This window comes from Cygnus olor, chromosome 6, assembly GCF_009769625.2.
Source record: "Cygnus olor isolate bCygOlo1 chromosome 6, bCygOlo1.pri.v2, whole genome shotgun sequence".
In the NCBI taxonomy this organism is placed as follows: Eukaryota; Metazoa; Chordata; class Aves; order Anseriformes; family Anatidae; genus Cygnus; species Cygnus olor.
In genome coordinates, this window is record NC_049174.1 from 5,912,631 (window position 1) to 5,940,270 (window position 27,640).

The 27,640-nt window shown below is 37.7% G+C and overlaps 1 long non-coding RNA gene across 2 annotated transcripts in view; it reads right to left on the reverse strand.

Annotated features, from left to right (window-relative positions):
- LOC121072453 overlaps positions 1-27,437 on the reverse strand; it is a 48,750-nt gene extending 21,313 nt beyond the window's left edge. Inside the window, exon 1 of one of the 2 annotated variants that reach the window (XR_005821224.1) lies at positions 27,246-27,437. This is a non-coding gene — a long non-coding RNA (uncharacterized LOC121072453). The remainder of the gene's footprint in view (positions 1-27,245) is intronic. The other variant, XR_005821223.1, reaches the window with a different exon arrangement.
- Positions 27,438-27,640: the final 203 nt, after the last annotated feature.

The window sequence follows — 27,640 nt, forward strand, 5'->3', positions numbered from 1 at the left end:
TCTACGACTTGATAGATATTCAATTTGATTACCTGAAAACCAGACTCCAATTCAGAAATCTGTTCTTGCTGGAACATTTCTGAGAAAATCCATAAAGATTTTTTTTTTTTTTTTTTTTTTTTTGACTCTTATGAAGAGAACCCAGCCAAAATTAGCAGAAAGCCAACATTGTTTTGCCAGGAAATACACACTTCACATCTAACCTCTGTTCATAACTGACTCCTATAACCACAGTGGTCTGATTATAATGCAAACACTTTAAACCAGAAACATCTATCTCAGGAAATGACACAAGCACACAGTTGGGAATCACACTGAATTTTCACAGCAAGTTTAATTGTTACTTTTACCTTCTATCCATACCTTGCCCCGTCTCTCTATATTGGGTGAGGAAAGGAATTAATCTCCTAAGGCAGCATTGTACGCACTGGAGGAAAACAAAAACATTCCCACACAGAAGCCTGTTTTGTTCCTAGTTTGGTTAGGGAAAGAATATCACAGCTTCTTGCATTTTGAAGAAAATAGAGACAAAACAGAAGATAACTTCATTATCTATTTGGTTATTGGACATGATTATTAAATATTTATCTTTTGGGGGATCTTGCTGAGCAGGTTGTCTTGGCAATAGTCCCCTCATTTTCCTGTCTACCTGCTCTTCAGTTTCCAAAGATTTCTTTCTGAATTTTGCATTTCCTTTGTTTTAGCCATGGCTGCTTCTCTGTAAATAATCACAGTCACAAACATACTATGCATGCTGAAATACATACATGTTGATATACATAATTTTTAAATATGCATATAGAATTTCAACTTGACAGTTCTCAGTATCATTTCTTTGGCTTAGAGATTTGGACCTGACCCCTGACAGCCAATGATGATTTCAACTTAATGTGCAGTAATCTTTGCTCTGACAAGCTTAAGAAAACACAGGAGGTTTTCATAGTTCTTATGGAGTGCACTTAGCCAATTTAGCTGCCTAATGACCAAGTCATCTGTAAAGAGAGGGTCTTCAGGTAACATGGGTGGCATCAGTGCCTACATCTACATTCATTGAAGCCACCTTTGTTTAGCTAATACTAAACTGTTTCCAATAGAACTGCTTAGATTTTGCTGGACTGCACGCAAATTTCCATGATCCATCCCGAGACATAAGAAAAACGTACGTAAAGCTAAAACGATACCAGATGACAATCTTATTTATAATGATGGCTGCAGCATTGTGTGCCAATATTAAGAAACTAATTTTTCACTCTATTTCCCTCCTGCAATTTTTTGAGATTTAACTGATCATTCCTCAGCTGTAATTTTGAGCTCCACTGAACTGTTGTGGCTGTTCCATTTAAATAAATAAATAATTTTTAAGAGTGTGAACTGAAGTCTTTCTGCCGCAGCTGAATAGTGCAACTCATTGCATTCTAACCTTACCAGCATTCCTCAAGTGGTGACTTAGTATCTTTGTTGGGAAAAACAAGGATATCAACACTAACCCTGTTTTTTTTCCCTGATTAAAAACAAAAAAAGAACAACAACAAAAAAACACTAATCATCATAGTGATCAGAAAACCAGGATGCATGCATGTGTATATATTATTCTATGTCTGTATATATTATGTACACATCTGTGTGCATGCAAGACTTGTATCTTAGCTATTCATACTTCAAACAACATTCTTGTGTGAATATGATTAAAAACAAAATTTGGGAACAGGAAGAAGTGTCTAGTCTTTCTCTGCTATAACTGCTTTGCAATCTTACACAGATTGTCCATTTTTCCTAAAAGATGGACAAACACAATTTTAAGTTTTCTGAGATTCTTTAACATAGGTAGCTACAAAAAGACAAGCCATATCATAAATCACTGTTGTTTAGTGGTTTTTGTACCTCAACCTGTAAAATTAGTTATTTGTGAAGAGGATATTACTAGAACCAACTCACACCAAATTACTCATTTTAAAAATATCATTGCAAATGGATAATGTGATGGTTGAAAAAAAAAAAAAAAAATCATTCCAAGCAGTAATTAACCAGTTTTTGCAGTAAGAACCAAATAAAAATTACAATAATACTACTACTAACAATAAAGTAAAGAATTAAAGAAAGTCAGCACTATTTGGAATTGGAAAGCTCAGACCTCTGGTTTTCTTTAGTACAGTCTCGTTTCTTTTTGGTTTAAATCCCGTCCTGCCCTACAGTAGACCACAATATCTCACGAAGGGTCACTAAACAAGGACACAAACTGGTATACCTCGCATGTTGGCAGCAGCTTGGAGCTGTCACACAGCAAGGAATAGAATTCTGTACTCCCTTCCTCATGATGTACTGTAGAGATTTATAGATTGCAAAGCTGCACCAAGCTCCAACCAATTTTTTTTTCCTCCCCTAAACAGAAAAGCCCCCAAGTACTAATATATAGAACCCATCTACCACTGTTTAAAACAATAGTTTTAGATTAGGAAAAGCACCACAGGAAACAAAAGCATTATAATAGCATGGGATACAATGGAATGATAGTAATAGAATGTGAGAGGTTTACAGAAATGTGAGGAATACATACCAAGATAGATATTAAAAAAAATATGTTGGAGCAGCAAATAAATTAATTCCTCTGTGGAGCTGTACTAATTTCCAATGTGTGTCACCCCCTCCTTCCCCCCCTCCCCCTGCAAGTTATATTGTTCTGGGAGGCTGACAACATTTTAAACATACATGACATGTTCTAGCTGTTCTCAGCAGAAGACCTATTACATCTTATATTCCTTCAACATTATAATTTAATTAGCGTGGAAGCTACGTACACAAGCTGCATTTATTAAAAAATATAAATCAAAGTGTCTAATGCAAGTTATTGATATTTTCATCTCAGTTTTTCTGTACTGGTCCTCATAAAAATAATTTTAGTTTTGACAGCTTGACTTCCAGGTTTTTATATCATAGCTCTCAGTAGGACATGATCATGCATTTACATGTTAGCCTTTACATAAATTTTCTTTTAGCAAATGTATTTGATGCCAATTCATGCATGTGCATATTTTGAGGATTATATTTTAAAATTTCAATCATTTTGTCCATTTTCTTTAAAAGAAAGGGTTAGAGATTTTCCAGAAGGAAGATGAAGACATTCACTATTAAAGAATCTTAAATTACCAAACAAGTTATTCAAGTAAAACTATTAATACACCTCTCAGCATTAACCCACTTTGCTGCACACTCTCCACCAATGAGCTGCACACTTGCTTGAAAACCACATCTCACTAACCTCTAGCTATGATGCAAATTAGTTAAGTCACAATATGATGCACAGCAGTTGATATACATACCACAGCATGGCAATATGTGGTGTGTATATACATACGTACACAACAATAACACATGCACATAAGCTCAGAGATACTATACATATTCCTGATAGTTGCCTGAAGAAAGAGGTGCCTACAGTTTTGTGCTCTGAAGATGCCAGAACTATTGTCCTGAACATTAAAGTCTTAGTTGGCCAACATAAACATTCCAGGGATTTAATATATACAATATTTTGAAGTAATTATAACATCTATCTAAGCAGTCCATATTCAGCTAGCTAACTATATTTGTCAGAGATATTTATGTATCACCAGCAATACCTAGTCATTATAGTACCTAGTCATTATAGAGAAATGATTACAGGAAGGAATCTAAATCACCGTTACAGCAATCTCAAAGTACAATATTGTAATTACAATTTGAATTTCAAATACAGAACACAGGGAGCAATGCATCTCTTTGGGACATAACTTTTGCTAGTCCTACTGCCTTCAATTTTTATGTTTTCTATTAGAAAATGGTATTCTCCATTATTTTTTCCTATTTCATTGATACTCCGCAAATGCATTTCTATAGAGATGATATACTACACTATGAATATATTTACATTTACTCTAAATATTTAAAGAGAAAAAGCCAGGATATAATAGCATAAAAGTTATTTCTAAGCTAATCCGTGTTTGCATTTTATCTGCGCATTCCATGGCTGAAAAACTGGTGGAGAAATGAATCACCAACACTCTTTGACCAAATCTTCAGACTGTGTTGGTTTGCCTGAAATATCTCAGATGATCCTTACCAATAAAAAGAAATAGGCTTGGTCTAACAGAAGACCTCTCAGTCCCCCTGGCAGTGCTGGACCACCACAGTGGGGCCGAGAGGAAGGTAGCTGGGCAGCAGCGACTGATGTGGAGGAAGTCAGTCTTTGCCAGAGCAGCCTGGATCTCCTTGGCTTCCCCACCAGTGCTGGAGGACCTTGGTTCAAAACCATATTTTTTTTTTCTTTTTTTTGCTTATTGAGAAGAAAACAAAGAATGAGACGTGTCTGACAAGAAACAGTAACATTAGTGTCTCCATTCGGGTTATGATCTGGAAATAATTTACATCGTTTTTCATTTACTTGGACGTTTGAGTAATACATGCTCGCTTTGTGTTAGTATTCTGCCAGTTCACCATGGCTGACTGTATGTATACACTAGTTACAATACAACTACTAATCCTGCTCAATTAAGTTCAAGACTTTCAAGTTTACTGAGTTTCAAAGAACAGTCTTAAAGTCCTGCCTCATTCAAATCAATTTACAAAGTTTACAGACACACAGAGAGAATCCAGGTTATATGAGGGATCTGTAGGAAAATATTTAGCAAGTAAACAGTGGCTCCCTATACAAAACTATACTACTTGTTGTCATCTTCTGGAAATGTTTTCACTGCTTTTTGCGTTGCATAACTTGAATGCCATTGACTCAAATGACAGATTAACAACCGGCATTAATTGGAGCACAAATTGCAAGGGCTTGATGAAATAGAGACATACGTTCTTTATACCCTACTCTGCAGACTGCAGGTTTTAATATGCTGAGGATAGAGTTGCTCCTTCTCTGTCTGGATATTTAAGAAGATTGGTGGGAGCATTCTCTAAACAAGTGCAGGCGGATGGGGGCATATGGGTGATTTACACTCAGCAACTGAGCAACTGAAATTGGTATTTTTAACTTCTGAAGAACAGAAGAAAGGGCCTGAGGGCTTCCCTGTTCTGCCATCAATTCTTGGTTTTGGTGGGCTAAACTTCAGTTAAAATAGTAAGGGAAATTTTGTACCTAAGCTCTTAACCAAGATAAATTCCAATCCCAGCTCTCAAGAAAGACCGGAGTCTTTTCCTCTTGAATTAAGATTTGCTTGAAATAAAGTGTGTTTATGGCCAGGAAAAATGAGTGCTCAAATACAACAAAGAATGCTGCTCTAAAGAACAAAGCTGTTTTTCAGCACTCTGTTGATAATTTCATCTAGCCTGACCACTGCACAGAAGTAGCAAATGCAATGATCAAATCAGTCCTCTGCAATCACAGCAGTAGCATTAAGTAACATCTTTAAAAGCTGGTTAGCCACTACTATCTTGGCTAGCAGGATTTCTTTTCCCACAAAACTTTTTCAAAGGCATTAACTGGAGTCACAGTCTCCTGACACGCAATCATGTAATATCCAGCTTAATTTATTTTTTTTCCCCCCACAGCCTGTTTGTTCTCAGTTAGAGAATAAAGCTGCTAAATAAAGAATGCATCTCAAACAGTTCATTATTTATTCTTGGAGAAGCGAAACTCAAAATAAAACAGAGGCTCCCCATGTCGGAAAGCAAAGGAGGGCCACCATCCTGCCATGGAAATGTCTACTTTAAGTTACAAACAGTTTTTCCAGCATGATGTCAACAATTTCAAGTGTTGAGAACACAGGTTTAAGTTAGAATTCCCTAAAGCTTGTAAGTTTCAGAATGAGGACATAAAGCCCAAGAATTGGTTTTCAGACCAAATTTCAGAGTATTCAAGCTATTGCTGCAGCAGACAATCCATCAAATCACAAGAGACTCTTCTCACTTCTGAATAGGAATATTTATCTAGGGAAAATGACTGTTAGTCTTCATGACAGGTTTATTATTCCAATTTCATTTTTCTCATAGCAACATATCAGCCTTCCTAATTAACAGACAAGCAAGCAATTCAATTTCTCCAGTTTAAGGCACACATGTTATTGAGATCTGTTCGAGGCTTCCAGGCATTCTGTGTTCTGCCAGTTTTCCCAAGTTTTTCCCCTGAATTTAAGAAACTTCATTTCTCTCTTTTTTTTTTTTTTTATTTTAAATACACACTACTGACTGTTCTCTGACTAGTTATATTTACATTTTTTTCTCTCACCTATTCAGAGGCAATTTTTACTGCCCATAAACAGACAGATTCTTTTGCTGGTATTGTCTCATTTCTTGCTAATTGAACTCAAAGGATGCCTTCTGATCCTATTCCCAAATCTTCAAAAGTCTTTCCAATCAGACTTAGTAGCTTTTAGTTAGAATTAGTAGTATTGTCAGTAACTGCATAACGCTTCTTATTATTCCAACTATCCTTTTTTCAAAAACTCCACATGCAAATATGGTGAAGGAAACAAAGTAATAATTTCCTCTTCATTAAAACCCAGGCAGCACATGCATTCCTGCACACTATTAGTAACCCAGTCAGGGCTTCAACAGGGAGGTAATAATTGCATAATGCATAGATGTCAAATCCTACATCTGTTTGATCTTCTACAAGTGTTCTGTAGTCAAACCATACCTGCAGCACATCTAAGAACTGATACAAATTGCTCGTGCTTTGCATAACCAGTGTGCCTATGTTCAGCTCACAGCATCCAGCACAGCGCAGCACACGTGTGCATGACCTCGGGTTTATTGGAGTTCAGCTATACGATGCACATCAGCATTTCTTTCTGGCATTCCCCAATTACGTGAGCCTGAGCTTTTGCCATCGTGGCCAGGCACTTTCCCTGCACTCTTGATATCACTAACTTGTGACGTTAAGTTATACAAGTAACACTTACTTTGCTGCTTGAAGAATAATTTTACTGCCTCACCTGCATTTTGTTTCCACACACCCCGATTCCCTTCAATTTTCCTGCATAACTTGCAATAAAGTACTGGACACAGACTCAGAAAAACAACTGGGATGCATACATCAGAAATGGCACTTTTGATGTAATGACAGCAGTAATAAACTTTGGTATTTTTCATTGCCTTAAGTACAAAATATTAATCAAAGATTAATTAATATAAGCTTGCCAAACTACCAGTTGGACTAGATTAGATTTCTGATTTTATTATAAGTCTGTTTAATAACTAACATATCCATTACCACTGTGCAATTCAAAAACAACTTGGTTTCAAAAATCTCAGACCAGTACATTAGACCGTAAGAGGTTTTGATGCATGTTTTCTTGCCTGGAATAGGATTTCTCAACTCCAAATTCTATTCTATATGATACAATAGCGTATTACTTCCCCCAAAACACACAAGTGCCTATTCAATTTTAGACAAACTACGGAAATACCATATTTTACAGCAAAATAGTCAAGACAGAGAATCACAGAATATCCTGAGTTGGAAGGGACCCACAAGAATCACTGAGGTCAGCTGCTGGGCCTCCACAGAGGACCACCCAAACATCAGACAATGTATCTATCTGTGTGTCTGTGTATATATTATATATATATATATATATATATATATATACACACACATATATATAAAATATATGCAAAGTCTAATGTAGCTTTGGATACTGTATCAAGGAAAAATGTGTATCTTGTAAAAGTTTGCTTTAACACTTGTTTACAAAAAAATCACTTTTCACTTAGTATGTCTATTATATTTATGGCACTTCAAGTTAATACTCCTCCACCCCCCAAAAACAAATTTATACTTTTCCCTAAAAGCTATTAGTATTGGTCCTGACATTTTTTCTGAAAAGAACTAGCTTAATAACATCAAAAAGCCTATTAAAGTTATATAAATACACCATCCAAGATACTTGGGCTTTAGCAAGAATGCATACAGCTATTCACCCCTCCCTATCGCCCCAATTCCTAGAAGGAGTACCAGGAGGAATGTAGATTCATCAAGGAAGCTTCAGTCACTTAAATAAAGAGCCATGAAATCTCAGAAGGAACTCTTTAAAAAAAAGTTCTTGAAAAATAGACTTTCCACATGGGTGCAACTGATCCTGGGATCTAGCTAGCCACTGGGACCTTAACCCCAAATGTTTATCATTTGGGGTTCACATACGTAATTCTTACATACAAAAATGATAATTCTTCTCTGCTGAACAGCCCCTACAGTTCTCAAATTTCCTGTTACTTTCTCTTTAAATACACTATTAACAGAGAACAATTTTCTTTAAATATTTCAGTTGAAACATTTGTTTCCCTCAGCTGAAAGATATTTCTTAATTTATCATTTAGTAGGCATTTCCTTTTGAGTACTTTTTCCTAATATTCCTGTTTAATGTCTTACAATCTTCACTATATTTTCATCTATTTACTACAGGATGTGTATCTCTCTAATAATTCAGGAGGGAAAAAAAGAAACAACCCCTCTTAAAGCCCTTCTGGAGCAGTCTGTGAATTTTTCAGTTGTATGCAATCAACTTAACCAGTGATTTAGGAATTGCAATGAAGCAGGACACAGGAAAAAAACAAAATTGAAAATGGTACTTAAAACTTAAAAAGGCAGTCACATTTATTGCTTCAGGCTTCAGAAAAGTTGTTTGTGCTTTCTGACTTCTACAACCCATTATCTTCTACCTACCACAGTGCCTTATTTAAGCTGTTTAACTCATCATTCCCACATCCAAATCTCTGACTTCACTCCCAGCCGTTGGAGACTAGACCCTGCATAACACCAAGCAAACCCTTGGTCAACCTCTCTCCCATGAAATGCAAAGCCTCGCCCAAAGAAGACTGACCACTGTCCTGCCACCTCCTAAAGTACCTAGAGCTAACAACAGGCACCCACTACAATTCTGATGCTCAGGGTTTCACAGTAAATGCAAGCTGTCCTCTAGAAACATTACCAGCAGTTTAGTTTTCATCTGAAAAGCCATGCATTATGAGATAGTACAGAGCGTGCATTTAAAAGCTCTCTTTCAAGGAAACTCTACCCTCCTTGAACAAGGATAACACATGCACCTCTCATGTAGAAGTGGGGCAATTGCAGCCTCCTTATGATTTATATTCAAACAGCTCCCTGAAGAGAAAGATCATTGCATACTTTCCTGCTGACTTAGATGCATTTAAGCAGGTGGTGAATTGAACCTGCATATGCTACACTTAAAAAAGGCTTCAGGAGGAAAATCTTGGTGTAAAGTGTCTGATATTCTGATTTTTCCCATACACACGCAACTTATTTTAAACTACTAAGCCACGACGCTCTTTTCATTGTAATGTATTAAACTCACTTCATTTGAATTCACTACGAAGTTCCTGATAATTCACGTTTCATCCAAGAAAGAGAGCTGTGTTACAGAACTACTAAACAGCCACCAACTGTTACCACGAAACCATGCTCAGTTCAAAGCAAAGAGTTAAAATCTAAGCACTTTGGTAGATGTGACACTTTAATCCTAGTTAGTGCTTAGAAAAGCCACCATGTATTAGGTCACTCCACTACTCTCCTCTTAAGCAGAGAAAAGATAAATAAATAAAACACACCTTCTTATTGCTGCCCTCAGGGCTGACCATCAGTTGTGTGTGATGTTGTCCAATTCCCTTTTGAACCTGCTGAACACTAGATGCTAGTTTTGGCCAGCACCAAAATCTGCAGTGAGCTAGACAGACTGTTGGTCTTGCTAGGTGTGCCACTTCTCACTGCAAGTGATTTTCTATTTATAGTTGCGTGTATTGTTTGCTTTTGCTCTGTTTCAATTAAAGAATGAAATACACCAATGCATACTGGGCTTGTACTCCACTTGCCCCTATACAGAGATATATTCCCACTAAAACATAATCTCAGGCTCCTGCTGCACACAAGGCAATCACCTGCTACACCATCACACAGGTGGTGATTCTGACCCACTTGTGCAACTGCAGTTCTATTGTAACAATGCCTGAAACTAAAGATTGACCCAAAACACCAGAATAAATGTCCTTTCATTCAGAATCCAGATTGAGATCTGAATTTCACAGCTACAGACTACAAAATAATTTGCATATCTGTGCAAACGGATGCCCCATAACAGCTTAAAAATTCATATTTTGAAGGTCAGTTAAAACCATTCCGTAACATCTACTAAAAGGAAGCATAATAAGATATTCAGCTGTAGAAACCAGAAAGGTAAAATACAACAATATTGCATGTAATATTACAAATAACTTTGATATTTTGAGTGACATAACAGACTATTTCTACCACACATTTGTGAATTAATATTAAAGAAATGTTTTCATATACACAGGTACATTCTCCTAGCGAAAACCAGAAATTGCCGTAAGAATTAAGCCATTATATTCAATTTGCCCCACCTCAAATGAATATAAACAGGAAAACAATGAATTTGTTCCTTTTCCTTAAAAATATAGAACGAAGAAGGAAAGTTTACCATCCAGCAACTTTATAACTTGTCAAGAGAAAATAACCTTTTTACAAGGGTTCCTTTTCAATGTTTATTTTAAAAGCCTCATTTTAAGCAGGCAATATTTCAGAAGACAGAAAATGAGGCATTTTTACACAAAGACGTATCATTTCCTTTTGTTGTTATGCATGAATATATTCTCCAGCCTGTCAGACATGTAAAGTGTACGCTGAAATTCTTAAAACTCTACAAGCCGTACTTAGCTTTAAAATTCTTATGGATCATTTTTTCTTAAGAGATGAAGATTGTGGAAACATACACCAGAGACTAAGGACCAGACAGTTTTCCAAATGAAACACTCACAAACCATAAAAGCAAAGGGATGAGACAGTACCAAACTTCACTATGACACTGTTAAAACTCCCACATTCTTTAGGCAAGGACAGAACTGGAGACACTGTCTAGACCAAACACCTCAGCCTACCACATCTGAAGAATGGAAAATGCATCCAGCAAAAACAAAATAGCCAAATAATGAAGTGGTGTTACTGGTATTTTAAATACGGCATTTTTCAGCATACATTTAGTTCCAGAATTATTTTACATATTCAGCTTCAGTAATATATCTGCAGAAGATGTACCAAACTACAGATCATGTTCTCTACTTACTGGGGAAGCCAAACACATATAGGAAGGAGGTGCTATGCTATGTTCATCTAAGGACGAGTTTCCTTTGGCTACCTACCTGACAGTCACTAAAATAAACAATCAAAACAGATATGATTCTTGCCAAGTATTGACGTAAGTTAACTACAGAATTGGCTTTAATTCTCTTCAACTTATAAAAAGGATGCAATCCAATCATTTTAGTCAATTACTTTTATCTCCCCAAAATACTACATTACCAAATGTATTACACATTTGTATGAGTTGATACTTTTTAGAATTGGCTCTATTTGCTACTAATACCTACCTTAGGGTTTTTATATACTGCATATATTGTAAGCACTGCAAATATTTCCAAAAGCTGCATATATGCTGTAGGATCAAGTTACAGCCATAACTATTTAAATAACAACACATACCACAGATGAATTAAAATTAAAATAGAATTGCCAAATCAAATGTTGGAATATGGACATGCTTGCCTGTTTGTACTCTTTGCACGGTTATGTACAGAAACCTCATGTCTGGAAACATTATGTGTGTCCTTTTTAGCCATAGCAAGGCTTGCTGGCAAACCAGTATGAAGTAATTCCCTGCTTCAAATGTAACATTCACTTACATAAGACGTCTTTGCATTTTCCGAAGCAAAGCGTTATAGCAAAGTTTCATGTAACCGATCAAAGTTTCCAGGGCAATCTCAGAGGCAATAGCACAACCCTCAAATTCCGTCTTCCTGCGAATTGTCTTTAAGATGTAGAGATAAAGCACTCAACTTGTGCTGGTTTCGAAACAGCCATTGAGTTCAGGATGTCCCTCATCTGTTCATCAGTAAGACAAACTAGCAGATTTTATGAATGCTTCTACTCTATCTCCGTAGAAATGGAAAACAATATGTTTGATTCATTGCTGAAAGTTGAGGGAATACAGGCATAAATCATGACTTCAGAAGTGCAGATAATACTTTTAGGAAGCCACTCCAACAGCATTTTGGGCTACACTTGCTGTGATGTGTTATCAGTAAAGCCATGCAAGAGAGGCTTTGTTTGCTTCATCAGTATGACATCCAATGACTGAAATGGCTTCTTTGATGTCTTGCTCCTTAATTTTCAGAGTGACTGAGGTCAGTATTGCCAATTTTTGGTATCTCATAGTAGAAAACATATATAGGGATTCTCACTATCTGAAAACATGCTAACATCTTAATCAAAAACAGCTTCTGGAACTTTCCCTACAGACGTGGAAATGAATATATATTTTATATGTTAAATTGCAGCACTTAAAGTCCCAGGATTTGGGGAAAAAAAAAATAAAGGTGAGACCAAAATGTGAATAAACATGCGCTTTGATAAGTCCGTCTACTGGTACTTTACTATTGACAGAATTAGGAAACAGGTTTGCTTTCTAAGAGCCTGATGTAACATGTTGGGCATTACAGATTTCCAGGCTTTACCACACACGATTCAAATATTAACACCCACTGGGGTCATCTCTGAGTATGGAACCTCATTACGTAGAGTCTGAATCATCGTTTAAATAGAAGCCAGAAAAACACTGCTATTGTAATGGACACAACCAACAAATGGGCGAGTGGGATGGAGGACACCCCTTATTGTTACAAGTAGCAGCATTTTTCTTCATAACTACCAAGATATAGTTTTTAAAAAGGTGGTTTTTGTTTTCTTTACTGACTGAAATTATCAGCAATTTTTGTGTAGCTATGGCAACTTTCACAAAGTGTGAAAAAGAAAAATGGATAAAGCAGAAAAATAACTTTACAGGGAGATTAAGAAACAAAAAAAATGAAGTTATATTTATATATATATTTTTTCAAAAATCAAGTACATTTCGCCTTAACAATGATCCTCTCAAAAGGAAATTAACGCTCTCATTGACATCCTGTTTTTTAACCTACAATCAGTTTTTATAACTGGAAACTTGTCAAGGAAAAATAACTCTATTTTCTACAGTAAGAGAAACAAAGAAGAGCTCCTATAAGATTTTTAACTGCTTACAAATCCAGGCTTTTCCTTCAGACTAATCCTATAATCAAACACAGTAGGCATGCAGAAAATGTTGAAGTATTTACTTGCAGCTGAGTTGACTGAGAAAAGTGCTACTGCTAGGCACTTGCCTTATCTTAAAGAGCAAAAAATCTACTGGATGTGATGAAATCTGTTCCAACGTGTTGATAAAAACCCTGTGAAACTGAAAGATCAGTAAGATCTTTTGTAAAAGTAAGATCATTTGTAAAAGGCGTCAAGGGTAAAAGGTTCTTGGAAGCTGGACATGGGTGCACACACTTCTTCCACCCTGGAAAGATAGTGAGCGTAGGAAGGGGTTAAAGTCACCTTGTCACCAGCAGAGAGACACAAGTGGCATTTAGTCACTATGGAGGACTTAGAAGGGTTCTTGATGTGCATCAGTAGGTGTTGCAGCTGAGTCAGAGTTATTTGATGGTCTATCCTCCCCACTACCACCACTCCTCATATCACATAGGGAGTGCTATTCCCAGCAGCTTTGTGTCCTCCATTTCCATGCTGTAGAGGCCTCTAGGTATAGACAGATTATTTGGAGTTTGCACTAGGAATCTGCTCTGTATTTTATAGCTCTTAAGTAATTCAGTAAAAACATAAATCAAAAACATGCCACCTTTTTTTCTAGTTGTTTGTGAACCAGTGGTAACATTAAAGGGAACATAATGTGATTTAATGCGATGTTCAGTGAGCACACTGACTGGTCACATTAAAAACTAGGGATCTAGCAAAATAAGAAAATTATGAAAGCGTATATAAGAAAGAAAGATGTGTTTAGAAGAAAAACATGAATAAGAAAAGTTGCATGTAAGTAGTAATGAAGCTTATTGGGGGGAAAAGGCCAAATAACAGCAGACATTTAACATGAAGACTAGCTATAGTGCACTTGTTTTTACAGTAAAAAAGGATTGAGCAGAAGCCATAGATAGAATAGATAGAATAGAGATCTCATTTGCCTATTTAAAAAAAAAAAAAAAAAAACAACTTTAAAAATAAAACTGCTTTTTGACAAAAGGAAAATCAGCATCCAATGTTAGACACTATGTCTCAGACATGGGTTTGTCTTACCAAGGGAATGCTATTGTGTCTCCTCAGAAATCTCTGATGCCAGATGTTAACCTTAAGTGCCTAGTTTTTATTTTAGTAGATACTTCATATTTTCATTCCTCCCTCTTGTGCTTGCAGAAAACTGAGCCAGAAGATCTAAAACAATTTTTCTATCCTACTACCAGCTTGAGAGGTCACTTTCCACACGACTCCTTCCCATGAGGTCCAACAACGTGCAGCCCAGCTCTATGGTTCCCAGCATGGGCAGTGCACTGGTGTTTGTTACATCCTTAATTGGGTGGGCGTAGGAGATACACAGTTGTGAAGCAGACAGTTAAAATGTTTTCAAACTAATCCCACAGCCTGGCTGTAATCTAATTTAATGTCATCCATGGATAACCCAGCTATTTAATATTCTGTGATATGGAAAACAAATGGGCATGGTGCAGAGTTTGTAACAAATAGGCCAGATCTGAAGACTTGCCAATACCTTTCAAGGCACAGAGGCTGTACTCAGAATGGCTAACCTGGAGCATAAAATCTTCATACAAGACATAGGAAACACATGCCACTCTGAATCTGTGGGGATTTAATACTATGTAATATCACACCCCAACTGACATGAATGGTAACAGCAGTGACACCTGCAGCACCTGTACTATTGCTTCATTTGGGTAGAATGCTACTGTTCCCTCCCCCCCCCCCCAAAAAAAAAAAAAGCTTGTATGCAAAACTGAAGAAGTTAATTGAGATAAACATTAGTGTATTGAATATCTAATGAATTAATAACCAGCATTCATTTTTTTCTAAAGTGAAGTAATTTTGTTGTTAAGCATAGAACAAAAATATAAGTGAAATCCACAACATATAAAATATCTTACAGCTGCAGTGCCTTCCAGTTCTGCAGATCTTTCCATTTTTAAGGCACAATTAATACTCATATATATATTTTAAAGTACTGTGTCCATATTCGATAGTCATGTAATTAGCTCTTTTGATTGACTTCTCTCCTGGAATTGAATGAGCAATTTTATGTCTCAAGACCCAGCTGATTCTCTGGGTGGCAAAAACGCATTTTTTTCTATTCATCTGAAAGCTTGGGAGATGACCTCATCTTAAAGGCATTTGGATTGTCCCACACTCTATAGTTTAAAGGTACCCGCTGCACTGCACCTTGGCAGGGTCCACCAGAGGGGGCTTCACTCATCTCTTTTCCTTTACTTTGACACCCAAGTATCAACAAACACAGAATATTTGCAATGCTATTGCAGTCACACAGAATGAAAAAAAAACACACAGAATTGAAAAAAAAAAATTAAATTGGTTCATGTTGAGATATACAGCCTGCTCTTTTCAAGCTATAGCTGCTTGGCACCCACGGAGTCCTAGTGAACTACTCCAACCAACCTATGAGCAGGAATGTGCCATCCAAACAGATGGCTGCAACTGCAGGCAGCCAAGAGACCACGGGTTTTTTCATGACGTGTGGGTGTTGACAGCATTTCCAGACATAAATCCAAATGGCTGTCATTTCTGAGCTTCTTGTCTAAAGGGTGTGTGTCAGTATTAGCCTACCTCTAAGACAGATCACCCTCCGCAATAGAAAATCTTCCCTTTATTTATAATTGGTTTACTCTGTGTAACACTTGCAGATCTTTCTTTTCTTGAGTTGTTCTGTAGTGGGCTTTGGTTGCCTTTAGGTACTGCTCACCTCTCAGGTAGACAGACATCAAGAATGAAAGATTAATTTGCACATGATTTTTGGAGGTTTTCTGTTTAGCCCAATACATAGGGCTAATTACAAGCTGTCACAGAGGCAAGGGTACTGAAAGAGCTTTCTGGCTTTATACATGTTTACACACAAAAGAGACATATTTGTTCTACATTCGCAAACAAATGATTTCACATTTGGTGTGTCACTACTCCATACTGTCAACATTGCATAAGGTGCTTATGATCAGGGAGATCCCTCATTTCAAACCAGCTGACAATGTACCATTGCTACGTTGGTCTTAAAAGGACGATGTTGGTTTATACAATATGAGCATGTGACCTGTCAAGATTTAGAAGAGCTGTCAAAATCAGCTAGGTAAGGTTTAAGGCATATCCAGTCTACACAGCATACACAGACGCTTCCCAGGAACCCTTAATTAAATAGAATGGAGAAACAAGTTTAAAAAAGGCTTATTTCAGCTAAATCTACGTACCAATAGCTGCTCTGGCATTGTCCAATACAAATAAAAGTATTAAGAAAATTAAAGATTGAATGGAAGGAACAGTAGAAGGCTGTCATTAGACTGCCTCAATAACTAATACAGTTAGATAGCATTTGCAATAAATCAGTGACAGAATGCTTCCATCAGCTTTAATTTTCACTTTCTCTATTATTTCATATCAGCCTTAAAACAGCCTTTGTTTACACATTACGTGCTGTAGTCCAGTAAATTGCTACAGCATTCTGGATCCCAGACCTCAGACAAACCCTTGGTCACTCCAGAGGAATGATATCACTTCAATACCAATTAGCAGCAATGCACATGGAAACTCTCAGACAATACAGATAGCTCCATCAAGTGAAATGAGATTTCCTTGGATCCCAAGCCAATGGCAGCCTACAACAAAGCATCTTATAAAGCTAACTTATGATTGATTAAATAAAGATGAAGACAAAAATCTATACATTGCATTTTGATTTTGTTTCCAACGAAGGAAAGATGATTCAAAAATAAATGCTTTATCCCTGCTGGCTTCCTTCCTTCACATTCCATAATATTTGATGTTCAAATTAGGAGCCAGAAAGAGGCAGAGCCTTCTGAAGTCACTGAAATAAATAACCAGTAGAAGCCAAGAGGCTCCACAATGGTTTTCCTCTTTTACGCTCTGAATATCTTTTCAACACAATTGTCTAAAAGAAGCAGCAATGGCTTTAATATCATATAAAAGTAGCTGGGCTGCTAGGAAGATATCATGTAGCTCTTCATCCTTGGCTCAATTTCACATCAGTGAAGTCTTTCATACCACTTGAAGACACCCAATGGCCGAGATGCTTTGTGACACGTAAGAGCACCATTGAAGCAGGGAGATGGCTCTTTGGTATCTTCCTCTACCCCCAGGAGAGTTCATGAACACCTAAATAATTCCCATAGGATCATTTTTGAGTGGACAAAGGTATCCTGTTTACTTGCCAGGTTATCACTTACAGAGCTTGTAAGTGTACTGTCAAGACAATCGATAATAAGAGGCCTCCTGGGTTCTCCCCTGGAAAACAAGTCACTCAAAACCCAGCAGATGTTTCTGCCTGCCAAAGGGACAAAGACTCCATGGACTCATTCCCTCTCCTTCAGGAGCCCACCCAAGTGCAGGCTTCCTCCTCGCAGCGACACGCTAACCTGCCTGGAGGCACCACAGTTTGAAGTGCTGTATTGCTCTCATAAGCTTGCAGGGGACAATTACATTTTCTCCTGTGGATTCTGGAAACAGTGTGTATGGGCTGTAAATTTAACTTGAAAAAAGGAGCCTCTCTCACATAGATCATCTGCAGCTGCACATGAGGTACTCGTTTGAAATTCTCCCATAATTGTAAAGGGCCCCTTGAGAAGAACAAATAAGCCCTGCCATGTTTCCTAATCTTGCTACACTAGTTATACAGAGAAATGTTCGCCCCTAATGATGACACAAAAGCTGCTGTAAGCTTTTCTTCTGCAACGCCGCTGCTTATATCAGCTATTATTCAGTTATTCCATCCTAACGGTGGAGAATCATTTTTGTGCTTTTCATTCTTCCTCCCAGAGGGCAACAGATGTAATAACTTATTCCCTGTCTGGCACATTAAGGCTTGAAAAATTAATGCAGTGCTGCTGAGATTTCCACTTCCAGCTTTACTTAGAGTGCCAAAGCTTTGAATTTCAGTGAAAAAATATTAAGTAATAAAAAGCTTATTTTAAGTTTGTTAATGCACTTGTCTATTTTAACGCATTTCCGAGTCTTCTGCAAAACAAGAATTCTGGTAACTAACCTTCCACAATTTCTTTTGCTCCTAAACTATTACTCTACCATTTAACTAGAACCTCTCCTATTTCACAATTATCATGTACCAACTAAAATTTAAACACTTATCAACTATATATATATATTTTTTTAAGGTAACTTAAGAATATTGAACATAGATAAAACTCACTGGCAATATGTTTTATCAGGCAGCTCACAAAAACTCCCCAGTCACATCACTCCATAGCTTAATCAGTCACACGTTACTCCACAGATGTTGGTTATGCTTTATACCCAGGCCTATCCACTCCTTCAAAAACATCTTCCGGTGACATGAATTTTGTAAAAGGGTATAGTAATTGAAACCAGATTTCACCCATTTTTTATTGGTTTTGCTCAAATTGCCCCTTGGGAAGCAGCATGAGAAACAAACAGTGCAGTTACTATTGTGAAGTTTGCCTGGGGTTTTGGTAACCGTGCCACAAGGCTTGCAGCATAAACTCAGAAACAGCCCAGTTTAAGATTTCATCACAGATGGTGCAGAAGACATTGCAGAGTTATGCATTGTGTTATACTTCAGAGAAGCACACAAGGTGGGTGGGTTTCTGTATAAAAATGCATTTCCCTTTTAATCATCACTATGTAATCATTTATGTCATACATGTTCAACAGGCACATTTGCAAACTGGCTACCTTTACAAATAAAAAAAAAACAGTCCTGTATCAGGTGACTATAGTGAAAGAAACAGGTAAAGAGTGGTGAACTCCTCCAGTTGAAGGCTGGGAGGGCTGGGGAAAAGGGAACCAGAACTGGGAACTACTCTTCCAAACACAGTGCAGAATTTTTTTCTACCCCCTCCCAGATCTTCACAGTTAAAGAAGTGAAACAACCCCTTGATGCAGACTTTATCTGTACAAAAGTCAATTCTCAGTGTCAGAACTGTAACCCAAACGGACAGGGTAGAAAGCCTCAAATTAAATATATAAATTCAAAATGCATGCAGATTCAGCTTCAAGAAGAAAAAAGGAAGAAAAAGTCCCAGGCCATCTTCCCTAGCACTGAAGAGTATTTGCTGCTTCATATATTTCACACCTGTAAGCATGGGAATTGGCATTAACCAGACAGCATGTCAGACTGCCCTCTTGCTCCTACATACAGCCATTCAGCTTTCTTCTCTTTCTTCAATAGAAATCCTCAAGTAATTTCTCCTTTGTCTTCCAGGCTACTGGCTGCGCCCCAGAGAGTGCTGACTGTTAAAAAGCATAGACTTCATATTTCTAGTCTCCGGCAACACTTGTTCCCTTATTTCAGAAAGGAATCTCTTTTTTCCTTAAAAGCTGGCTCTGCTGATTCAGGTATCCTCATCTCAGATTTTGATCTACCAGCAAAGACATTCTTCTGTTCAGAGTGTGCCTCAGCAATCAGACAATAAGAACCAGAGAAGTTTCAAACAAGGCTAGTGGTTCCCCAGGAGACTAAAGGCAATTAATAAAATGTTTTTCTGCAAGGAACAAAGCTAATGAACCCTGATTTTCTACGTATCTGTGATATTCAGCTTCTTCCCTGTCTGCAAACAGTTAACCCAATGAGCTTCTTTGCCTCATGCCTCCTGCCTTACCCTTACCCAATACCTCCCTGCACCTTACTGTGATGAACAACCAAGCATCCAGTTCCCTCTTGTTCCTAACAGGAACATCAGCAGGACCTCAGCTTTCTCTGGGCACCCTTATTTGGTCCATCACTTGCAGGATGGTTTGCAGCATGGCTTGTCCAGAGCCACAGGAGTACTCGAGGATCAGCAAACTGCTGCCAGGTAGAGTAAGTTATGTTTGCATCATCCACAAAAAGCCTATTAATGCACACACAAAATGAACAATTCTAATGAAAACCACAGGTACTTCATAGCTATAGGACAGCAGTTCAGCTGGAGTTGTCAGATACGGCTGAAACACACCAATAAATGTGGACATTATTAGGAAGCACTAGACAAGTGAGCCACAAAGAGCAAGAACAAACAAGGCAAGCGCAAAAAAAATCTTTGAAAACCAGGCAACCAAAAGAAGAATGAAATCTTTCAATGACTGAACTGTGACCCTGACTCAGTCGTATGTATTTGTCAGGATCTGATGAGAACTACTGCCGTTGTGACAATGACCATCATTATTTTTCCAATAGAGATGTCAAAACAGTAATTTCATTAATATCTGGATCATGATGGTTGAGTGCCATTTTAACAATATTAAGCTTGAAGATGAACAGAAGTTGATTAGACTCACATTAAACAGGCTAAGTCATTTGCTTCGTCTCAAGTATGTGATTACACTGGATTATTCACCATCAAATGATCTGGGAGCACACTTCGAGGAAGCCTCTGATCATAGCTATCCAGCTGCACAATGGACACATTCTGTGGGCTCTCTGGAAGTAATTTTTGAACATAGCATTTAGTCCTATTAGCAAGAAGTGAACGGGTAATTACTTCAACATTTTTAAGCCAACATCTAACCCAACCTACAAACCAACACCTTCACTGCTGGCCAAGATTTGGAACAAGCCCTACAGATTAAAGTGTCTCATATATACAGAGCTGGTTAATGACTTCTCCTACCTATGTCTATCTCTAGAAGATTAATTGGCCTGTTCCTTGCCTTCATGTGCCATTGTCAACAGTTTCCAGTGGGAACTGAGCTCACTTTGCAAAATACTCTTCTAAGAAAAAGTCATTTAGCAGGCAGCAACTCAGGGAAACAGAATAGCCTTCTAGCAAATGATGCCTACCTTCTGGTCAATGGCTTTTATAGGTCATTGTGATTGCTGCTGCTTGTGAAGACGTCTGCATGAATTGCTTGTAGTTTTCTCCTCCCTCTTATTAATAAAGCTAACTGCAGCTTAAAAAAAAAAAAAAAGGAGCTTAACATCAGTAAGAACATGGTAGTGGCCAATTCAGACCCCAGAATCAAAGAATTCCCCCCTTGTTTTGTTGTGTCTCCCCTCCTCCCTCAGATAAAAAGCCATAAGGTTATAAACCAACTGTATTAATTGTAGATGTTGAAAATAAGGCATAGAATTTGTGTGTAGGGCCTAGAATAAATGTCTTTATTTTCAGTATTCCTCCCAAACATACTGCACTTATTAAACAGGACCATGTCTGTCCCGGGAATTTCAGCTTTCTATGGTCAATTACAATTGAGTAAATAAATGTTAACATTCTGACCATTTACAACGTTGCTTTTAGTGCTTTAAGTACAAGAAACTATGGAACTGTATCTTTTTTTTTTTTTTTTCTGAGTGCAGAAAATTTCTGGCATGATTCCTTCACCATGTAAGACCCTGTTTCTTTTGTTCACTCCACTTTTTAAGTTATCTATGTGAAATCTAGTTATTTACATTTCATTCTTCTTCTTTTAACCTGTTATTAAAAGGAAGACGTTCATGCCTTAGCTTTAAGCCAGCCAATCACAGGAGCAGCAAATCAATATGTTTCTTTAAGATGGTTGGAAATGCCATTCAAGGGGAAAACAGTTCGTGTTTATTTCAGACTCTGAACTAGTTCTAAACTGAGGGGCAGAAGAAAGATGCATAGAATGGCTTTGCTAAGAAGCAACTTAATGGCATGGGACTAACACCTGGACAAAGAATAAACAAGGTGATAGAAGAGAGACCACACAGTTATTATTTACTTTATCTTGGTCACATCCTAGGTTGACCTCTATTTAGCGCAAAAATGTGCTATGTTATAGTCATTGACTAGATGCTCCCTTATTTGTAGGAAATAAATGTTTACAAGAGGAAAGATTATTTAATTTTCAAGACTAAGAGTTCCTGCAAAGGAATTGTTTAAACAACTGCAAAGCCAAGGAGAAATATTTCACAGCAGCAGTGAAATAAAAGCTCTGATTGAGGATTTACAAACCATGTGTGAAACTATTTCAGACAGTTCTTAATCACTAGTTTAAAAATCAGCAGGCTCTCTGAATGTCACTGGTATCAAGGTGAATGTCACACATACCACAAAGGATTAAAAGTTTTTATTATTATTATTTTTTAATTGGCAACACTTGAAATGGATATGAGATTTTCAGGAAGGTCCAAAAAAAAAGTGGAAGGGACAGAACACCAACACTGCACTCATTGCAGATGTACCCTTCCACAAAATGTTTATTGAAGCACTGGAAAGTTTGCAGAACATTTTGCTCTTACAGGAAGAGGGGAAAAAAAAAAGCTTTTCAGAGTCAACCTGCTCCAAATTAGGAGAAAACAAGCCTTTAAAAATAGAGAGGGAAGCTAAGATGACACAAAGATGAGAAGAAAAAGGAGACTTGAGCAATTTATAGTGTTATGAGATCAGACTTTCTGTGTAAATTCATACAGCTCCTCTGTTTGTGACAGACTCCAAACAACGTATTTATTTCCCCCAAAAAAAGCATTTCCTTTTCTAATGTGTATGTCAAACAGCAGTGATGAGTTACACAAGCTAGGAAATCCAGTGATGAAGTGCCTCAACAAACCTAAATCAAGCATGGCTATCTCTGTTCAAAAAAGTAGCAGTTATTAAAATACTCCTGGACCAGGCTTGGCTGGAACATCAACATGAGCTCGACTGTTTGCATCAGTGATAACCCATGAAGGGCATCACCTCCTTCTACAGAGCAGGCACAGCAGGTGGCACAGACTCAGCCTGTCTTACATCAAAGCCACCAGCAGTTCAGCCTGGCCTCTAGAATACCTGTCCAAAACAGGAACAGGTTGGCTTTAAAAAACTGCAGATTGCTTTTGAGGTTACACCAACATTCCTTTAAGGACTTCTTACAATATTTAAGTGCCATTTCAGCTGTGAGAGTAAGACGACTGCATTTTTTCCACATTTTTTTTTGTTCTCACTCCTTAAGAACATAATTAGAGTACGTAAAACAAAAGATCCTCAACAACGCCCCTGGTTTTCCAATGCAAAATATGAAAATGTCACCTCAAATATCAAAATGGGAGTGACTCTTACTTAAGATGTTTTAGAAGGGACTAAAGCAGTCTTTGAAAAGAATAAGTAGTCGTACATACAATCATCTGCAATGTACAGAGCATTAAAATATAATTTATGTGTATTAGACATTATGAGGTGCAATAAATTATTGTTTTCATTTGTAGAGCAATATTAGTAGTGATTTAACTGAAGAAATACTTCCTCGTGGCCCATAGGAGTGAAAGGTTAATGGCATAATGAATTCCTACAAAACAAATAGTAGACTTCCCCCATCCTTCAGCCAGCAGGTGGTAAATTAGCAGGTAATAAAGTGTGTATGTAATCTGCATTCACAGGCCAATAAATAATATTCAGGGGCTAGTTTTACCTGCTCTAGTTGATAGTACATTACTGGCTCTGGATAGCTCCACAGCATCTAGGAAAGGTGCAGAGAGCAAAAGCTAGCGGATTTTGCAGTAGCCTGATTTTTAGCACTGCTATATGTCAGATATCATCAGAAAGGCATATCTAGAATATTATAGCAATGCTCATAAATTCCACACTGTGCTGTAATAAAGTACTGCTTCTACATGTGGCAAATACACATTCCTGTGGTCCCTTCAGCTTGTGACATTTACTCTGCTATCCTATTAATACTGGTGGCATTTCAATCGGGTAATGGAATAGCGGAGGAAAAAAATTCTTAATATGCAGCACCAGTATAAAGGACAGAAAAAAAATACTTCCTAAAATAACATGCTACTTCTCACTCTGAAAGTTGAGCATATTATCAAGGTATTTCTCTGAATGGGCATTAATTATCCATTCAATCTGCAAGACTTGTACGACACATTGATGCTCTCCAGTTACAAAAAATAATGCTGCTTTGCAATACAATTAAATTCAAATATTATTAAAAAGTACTGTTTTTTAAAAAAGCTGTCACTATTTTTTACCCTAGCCAGTCTCAGCTTTCCCTTTATATATATACACACACATTTATATATATATAAAAGTATATATAAGAGGAAAAAATCATATTTAAGCTCTTGTCATTATCCTAAATAACACATTTACATTTGTAAGCTGATTTAAGAAAATCTGAACAGATCAAGAAATGTTATCTATCAAGGCCTTGTGTATGCCTATTTCCAGCTTTCGGGAAAATATCGCACAATTAAAACAAACAAAAAATCCTACTTCTTATAGTACTTGAATGAGGGGATGAAAAACTACATTTTCTGAAGTGGCAGAACACTAGAAGAGCAAATAATGTTGCCACTGTGCTACCAATGCCATTAAATTGCTGTTCCTGTGAGAAAATACACCACCCTGTGCCACAACCACAGACAGACCAAGGAATACCATGAGTTAGCCTGTACCTTGTTCATTTTAACATGCTTTTAGTTGGACTTTTTTTCATCATTCCTGTCTCAACATAAATCTAAGCTGATGCTTATAGCAGTTTAAGTAAACAAAATTGCAGCTGTAACCAAAATACATAACAGCAATAATCACGCTTTTTGTAAAGCGGTGTGCACCCAAGAAAGTCGGTGCTATTTTTTATTCTGGTCTTACAGTAGAATAGATGTCTCATGACGTCCATACCCACACCAGGGCAGATGCTAGAATTGTGGCACAATGGCTTTTTAAAGAGTAGCCACCACTTTTAAATAGGCAACATATGACTCATCACAAGAGCTCAGGGCTTTTATCTAGTGATGAAAGGGGACAACATTCTGGAGTCCTGCTGGGGCACAGACTTGGTAACTGGATTCACAAAGCGCTTTGCTTTTGTGTTCTCCTTTAAAAAACTGCATAATTGTTTTGATTGCTGTATAAAAATAGCTAACTGTCGATTGCAAATTTTTTGATTTTGAACTTTAACTTTTCCAACAGGGCCACACATTAAGTTTGGGCATATGCATATCTGCAAGCATGTTGCGATAGCTAGAGCAACACACTCTTTTGCATTTAGCTAGCGATTTTTAGCACCTGTTTGAGACAGTTTTTTTGTTTGTTCTGCTATTGAGTAGCTTCCACCTGGTTACAACAGTGGAAAAACATTTTGAAAAAAAAACACCACATCTCTTCATGATTTTTAGGTAATGTTTACTTATTGTAGACAGTAGGCTTCAAAACAATTTTAAAAATCGTATTAGCTATGGTATCTTGCAAATATGAAGATTATGCTTCTGTTAATCTGTATTTTGCGTTTCTAAGACCAGACCCTCCTGCATAACCATACTATCTAGGCTGAAATCATTTTGTTGGTAACAACATAACTATTTAAAACTATGCCCGCTGAAACTATGACCAACACCCCAAAATCTATCAGGGAGCCTTTCAAATTAGCCCTGGGAGCTCAGGACAGAGCCACTCCACCACTGGCTGGAAACCCTGCCCTCGGACACACACCCTTGGTGGCTCGACAAGGGACTCCCCCACACACCCCTTCATTCAGCTCCATCTGTTGCAGTCGCACAGTGCCCATGACCACACCAGCTTCACTTGGTGCCAAACAAAATGAGTTTGGATGTGCAGTTTGTGAGCTAAAGCTCTTCTATACCAAGTCCCTCCTCTGTGAAGCCACTGGCACAAACACTGCTTTATACTTGATTGCACCTGCTGGTGTTCACAGCCAGGAGCAGAATACCTGACAAGATGGTAGCAAAGACAGGAAACCATATTTATGCTCAACAAAAGACTGTCTATGCTCAAACATAAAGCCAATAGAACAACACAGGCTATCAAACTCGATGTTAAACTAGACCACAGCCTGTTAAGGGCAAATCTCAATTGATGATGACATTAGGAACCAAAAAAACAACAGTGAAGGAGAAAAGGTCCACAGCAGTTCTGCATCTACCTGAAGGACTATAAAGCACCTGCAAGCCTGTTACCCTTGTGTGTTCTCTGTTATGTTTACAGCTGAAGAATTAAGGATGTTCTTATAAGGTAAAACCAATTCAAATGCAAAAGCACATTAAAACAAAACAAAGCAAAACCTCAACGGAAATTCCTTAGCCTGTCTTTCATTAGTCTGCATAGCTATTAATGCTCCACTCATCCTTTTAATGGGACATGTTAAAATAATTGGCTATTCCAGACCTCATAAGCAGAAAAAACATCACTTTCCTTTCCTCATAAGGCAGGAGAGGACAAGCATTTAGGGACTCTCTTCAAAACACAATAGGTGTTTATTGATATATATTTTCCCTGTGACTTCTTCCTTGTCTGATTTGCTGATTAGCTTCTGGCATTCATTCTTTTTCTCAGAGGCTATAAATCATAATAGATTATAATTAAATGTTAGTTCATTGTTTTGTTTGCATATCAAGTGCAGGTTTCTGTTGCATTAAGAGCTGTATGCACACAATGAGAAACAGGCATTGCCATAAAGAGCAAACAGCCCTGTCTAGACAAGGCTCAGAAAGATGTCCCAGGTGCAGCTGATCAACTTATTTTTACCCTCCCTCCTGAGAGGGGGGAAAGACTCAAATAGAAAAAGATACTGCCTCTAGCTTGCCACTTAAGAGATAGTGGGTCCAGAAAATTTTGCTCACATTTGTATAAGGAACAATACACAAGAACATAATTAATTCACTCTACACAAGCTAATCTTTTTCAGATGCTTTGATTGTAGTAATCACTAGTTTTTCCCAGTTCTGCCTCCATCTCCCTTCTTGTCTATTTGATTCTATTCCATAACCCAAAACAGGAGAATGACTGTTCTGAGTGATAGCAAGTGCTTACCTAGCCCTATACCTGTCTGGTCCGGCCTTGAGCAAACACAGGCTGAGATGCTGCCTACTGTTCCCTAGTGGTGGTTATATATCTAGATCTTCCAGAGAGCTCTGACTCTTATACCTTTTTTTTTTTCTCCTTAAACTTTTCAATCTAACTTAGACTTTAGACAGGTCTTTTGCAAGTAGTTTTTCACAGCTTGTTTTTTTTTTTAAGCACAGAGAAAACATGCTATTTTGTTAACACTTTATATTTAAAAAACAACAAGCCTTACAATCTTCTATTTTATTCTAGATGCCCATAATCTGTTTTAAATGTTTGCATCTTGTCTGAAAGAAGAACTATCTTATTCATAGATTAGGTGGCAAGGACATACAGAGGCTGCAGAGCACATTACTCACCACTTTCTCACCTAGGCCATTTACAGAGCTCAAACCTCAAGGAAGAGGAACCCATCACATTGCTCCCAGGAAAAAGCAGGAGCCTCCCCCAGGCTGAATTTATATAGACCCCACCCAGGCAGGGGATGAGGCTGCTCCACCCAGGTCCAGGTGAAGCTGTTCAGGGTCTTGTTAAGGCACAATTGGCTCCTCCTGTTCCTCTCCCTCTCCTGGTTTTTGGCTATGTTTGAAAAGCTGTTTTTAACCTTTCAACCTCAGATACAGCCAGCCTGTGTCTGAAACAGCTTTGTTTGTGCCCTGAGGGAATTAGCCTGGGTGCACAGCTGTCCCAACAAGCTCCCCTCTGAGATTGAAGCTGCACTATTCTCCAGCTTGTCTCACATAACTGCTGCATC